Source organism: Prionailurus bengalensis, chromosome D2 (genome assembly GCF_016509475.1).
Source record: "Prionailurus bengalensis isolate Pbe53 chromosome D2, Fcat_Pben_1.1_paternal_pri, whole genome shotgun sequence".
NCBI lineage: Eukaryota > Metazoa > Chordata > Mammalia > Carnivora > Felidae > Prionailurus > Prionailurus bengalensis.
This window is the reverse complement of record NC_057351.1, coordinates 7,331,902-7,336,879: the sequence shown is the minus strand read 5'-3', so window position 1 is coordinate 7,336,879 and position 4,978 is coordinate 7,331,902. Positions and strand designations below refer to the sequence as shown.

The window sequence follows — 4,978 nt, the reverse complement described above, 5'->3', positions numbered from 1 at the left end:
ACGCCAGTGACCCTCAAAGTGTGGCCTATGGCCCCAGTGGGATACCGAGACCCTTTTGGAAAAACAATTAACAGTATGTATTTTCGGTGATAAAATTCAAGCTTTCAAGTAAAAATAAATATTTTAAATAACTTGTTTCTGCTACTATGAACTTGACAGCTTCCCAGTATTTAAAGACTTTTCTGCTGAGCTCAAGATGATATTAGCAATGCGCTTTTCCCTTTTTTTACATTTACAATGAAATGTGTCCACATTTGGAAGATCTATACAAAGCAGCGAGCCAATACGTTCCAAATAATCCATGCATGATGTTACAAAATTATACATGGGTAAAAGACCATTCAAAGAACAAGATAAAAGCAACAGGTTTGAATTAAACAGAGCACAAAAAGTTCAATGAGGTTTCCCAATCCCACACTGCAACAACCTTTTTAAAAATGACAACTTGAGTTTGATGATATCAGGTAAGAATACCTACAACTATCTGAAAAGGCTCTTAAAATACTTCTCCCTTTCTAACTACACATCTGTGTACAGAAGCTCTATTTTCTTTATATACTACAACCAAAACAACATATCACAACTGATTAAATGCAGAAGCATATGTGAAAATCCAGCTGTTTTCTATTAAGCCAAGTATTAATAGATACTTGGGGAAGAAATGTACTTTCTTTTTAAAGAAGCCATTCTCATCACCAAAGTTTTGTTTTGGAAAGCATAATTATCTTCATTAAAAAAATGTTATTTATGTTAATACGTACTGAGTTTATTGTTATTTTTAATTAATAAATATTTCTCAGGTAATAATGTCTCGGATTTAATTTCGAATAGAGTAAAATATCGGTAAGTATAAATAACCCACATGAACAAAAGCTCTTTGAGGTCCTCAAGAAATTTCAGGAGTTTCAAAGAATCCTGAGACTGTGCTCGCTTTGGCAACACATAAACTAAAATTGGAAACGATACAGAAAGATTAGCATGGCCCCTGCACAAGGATGACACGCAAATTCGTGAAGCGTTCCATATTTTTAATAAACCCTCTTTGCGGCCAAAACAGAAGAATCCTGAGACCAAAAAACACGAGAACCACTGCTTTGACTACTATTCTACCCTTTGCGGCTTGAAGGCTATGCCCTTTTAAAATAACCTGAGCGGCGCCTGGGTGGCTCAGTGGGTCAAGCATTCGACTCTTGGTTTCTGCTCAGGTCGTGATCTCGTGGTTCGTGGGATCAAGCCCTGCATCAGTCTCTGCGCTGACAGTGTGGAGCCTGCTTGGGATTCTCTCCCTCTCTCTTTGCCCCTCCCCTGCTCATGCTCCTTCTCTCTCACACACAAAATAAACTTTAAAAAAAAAAAAAAACCGAAACATGAAATCTCTCCTTTAGTTGCTATAGGAAGTAACATATGTAACACGTGGTTAGCGGCTTAGGCTTGGCGATCAGGCTGACCTGAACTTCAGTCCTGGCTCTACCACTTACTAGTTTTTCTAGGCTCAACGGTTACTGAACGTTTCTATACCTCGATTCCTCATGCATAAGATGGATATAACTGTGCTTCCTATCTTATAAGAATTAAATGGCAACACTTGTTAAACTCTTAAATCCAGAATTATCACCAGCATTACAAGAATTTACACTACCTCTTAAGAGCAATATGGTGCTAATGTAACAATGGGAGGTATTCTAAAGCCTTGAAATTCTCTTCCTTCAGCAGGAAGTCATTTTTCCAAACATAATATACCAGTTCAATCTTACTCCAAATTCACCTTAATGATTTCTCATAACAGATTCCTAAGTACTAACAGCATTTTTTTTTTGTTGTCCTAAAATTGAAAAGCATGTATTGTGCCTACAAGATAGGTCAATTTTCATACAGCATCACTGTAATAACATCTATATTTAGGGAGAGGTCCTATTACAAAAGCTGAATCAAAGAGTTAACATGAGCAGGCGAGCCAATCAATTTCCCAGGCGCTGACTCTGATGATGAGCTTGGCAATTACCTAGTGATGACACTCCTATGTTTCAAAACTGCTTTGACTGCAGGTACACAACTTAATGGAGCCGATTAGGAAACTTTTCTTTGTCAATGCATGCATCACCTTGGACATTGTAAGTCGCAGAACATACGTGACATGTTTTCTACACAGTAAGCCTGTGTAAGATGCTGTAGTAGAAAACTTGCATAATCATTACAGTTGGGCCTATGATAATGCTAATTCCTTACTCAACGTCATTGACAAACAGCAGGAATTTCTTCGTATGTATCTCAGGAAGCCACAAGAATGTACTTGGATTAATATCTTATTGGGGCTCCCTGTTTTTACAGTCAGATACATTTTGCTTTTCAAAGCCTCATCCACCTTTAAGACTTTAAAGGCATCATTAAAGTTGGACACTTACTAATTTACTTTCAAGTTTGCTGACTCTTTCATTTCCATTTTTCTGTTGCCCATCTAGTCGTTTTTAAGTTCAGATATTGTATCTTTTGCTATAGAATTTCCATGTGATTCTTTTTTACAATTTCTCTGCTGAGAACTTCTATCTTTCTGTTCAAGTGTGTTTATCTTCCATCTCATGGGCCATAATTATAACAGTTGCTTTTATGTCTGATAATTCTAACATCTGGTTTATCTCGAGGCTGGTATCTCTTGATTGACTTTTTCCTTGGAAATTGGTCACATTATCCTGGTCTTCCTACTTAAGCAATTTTGGATACTGGGCTGTGTCAACTCTGGGTCTTACTAAAATTGTCTGAGAAATATTTTGTTTGTTTAAGCAGGCAATCAACCCAATTAGGCTCAGATTGCAAATCCTGTGTCACTTTCTACGAACAGTAGTTTTGATCTCATTTTCATTTCTTGTCGACTTTGCCAGAGTTCCTTGGGTCTGTCTTGTGCACACCAGCTCAGGAGTGAGCCCAGGACATGTGGAAAGTCATACACACAGTGAGAGAGGGTCCGCCTTTCCAGCTCTCCCCTCTTTAGGATTTTCCCATTCCCCCCACTCCATGCTCTTTGGCCAACAGGAGAGGCTTCTCCTGGCTCTTTGGACTGGCAGCTGGATTTCTTGCATAGAAAATCCAGAGTAAACCTCCACTGCTGTGCATCTCCATAAGTGGGGCTGACCCCTGGCACAAACCTGTAAGAGAAAAGAGAAAGAAAAAGAAAAAGGGAAGGGAAGCATCCTCATAGAGGCTGCTTTTCCAAGTTCTGAGTCTCCTTCACAATCTGTCTGAGTTCTTAGGTATTTGCTTTTTTGTGTGTGGTCCAGAAATGTTTAGTTGCTGTTCACAGAAGAAATGGGCTTGAGAGGAATCAGAAGCTTCCCCACCTACTTCTCCAAGTTTTGTCTTCCACGCCTCTCCATGTCCCTCTCCCTGTTCTAGTTTTTCTCTTCTTACAGCTTCCTCAACGGCCAGGTTTGTTCCCACAACAAGCCACTCTGCTTGCTCTGCCCTCTGCGTAAACTCTGTCTCCCAGTCTGAAATCTAAATGACCTGCTCTGACTCCACACCACCATAATTCCAACTAGATACCAGGCATGCGGCATATACAGATGCACCTGATAGATGGCTAGATGGCCTGCGTAACGGGAACCAATTGCTTTAAACAACAGTGTATTTGAAGTTCAGTTGAAAATAAGGTACAAGTTCATTCAACAGATTTAAGACCAAAACAGCGAACTTTGCTCTCATTCTGAGTCTTGATACAAACACATGTGCCAACACCTTACCATCTTACCTCCCAAGAACTTTGCAAGATTGAGTTGTTTCTCTTTCATGGCGCGAACAGCGGTTAAGTATTTCTCTTCTTTGTTCATCTTGCAGGACTTAAAACCTTGCACTCAAATTTGCTTTTCTTCTGTCAGTAATAAAGGATACAGGCATGACTCCATTACGATCGGTTGTTCACGCTTTTGTTTTTGGTTTGCTTTGTGAATTTGATTTTAGTTAAGAGGTGGTATCATAGTATGGTAAAAATTTGAACCTGGGTTCAAAGTCAGTTCCCTACTTACTAGCTGTGAGGCCTGGGCAGCTTGAACACTCTTTCAGTTTCTGTGGACAAGTTGGGATGAAACCACACACCTTGAAGGGTGGGTAAGGCATAGGAAACGTCAACTACAGTGTTGGGCACAAGAGACGGGCACCAAGTATTTTCCTACAAGTCCTCCAGTACTAAGAGTTAGCATGAGCTCCCCCCCCCCCCGCCAGGGCTCTTTTCTTCCCTTTCCCCCCCTTTCTCACCTCAGCTTCCTTTCTCTCTGCTCTGTTATTTTGGTCTCTAGGTAGGTGACTTATCACAGAACTCCTATGAATTTTAGACATGCATCTCCAGGTTTTCTGAGAGAGCTGTGTTGAACTTTCTTGAGGAAGATTCAAGTTGCTCGAGATTTTCAAGTACCTCCTCGCAGGGATTTTACCTCAGTTGATCATGTTTATAGTGGTATTTTTGTTTTAACATTATTGGATTTTTTTGTTGTTGTTAATGGAAACCATGGCCTCAGTCTTCTCCAAGGACAACTCAACACATGAAATGGTGTCTGCTGAGTCTGGCAAACGGGAAATTTAATTTATGCCTAGTCTTTTACCAAAGACTAAGAGTTATTTCCCCTTTCAAACATTCATTTGATGTACAGTACTAATAATTCTGAGAAGCCCATGCATTATTCATATGAATTGTGATGGCTATACGCAGTAAATAAGGATTGGCTAATTAATGACTTAAAAAACACTTACAGCTCCCTTGTTGAAGATAACCATGTAAAATGTTGAGCTGCCCTGCCAATGATATCTTCATGAAAATATTGAATAAAATGAAATAGTTTGCTAATTTTCACATCCACCCGTAAAACTTATATACATTGGTCTTCCTTACAGATAAGGATTGGAAAACTAGGAGACCTGTAATTTCAAAAACATGATTATAATTGAAAAGAGACGCATAAACATGACTCTCATCTGTTATTTTTCCTAACTT

The 4,978-nt window shown here is 39.3% G+C and overlaps 1 non-coding gene across 1 annotated transcript; it reads left to right on the top strand.

Annotated features, from left to right (window-relative positions):
- The first annotated feature begins 923 nt into the window (after window positions 1-923).
- LOC122493576 lies at window positions 924-1,030 on the top strand. Its single transcript, XR_006299937.1, has one exon. It is a non-coding gene; the product is annotated as a U6 spliceosomal RNA (small nuclear RNA).
- Window positions 1,031-4,978: the final 3,948 nt, after the last annotated feature.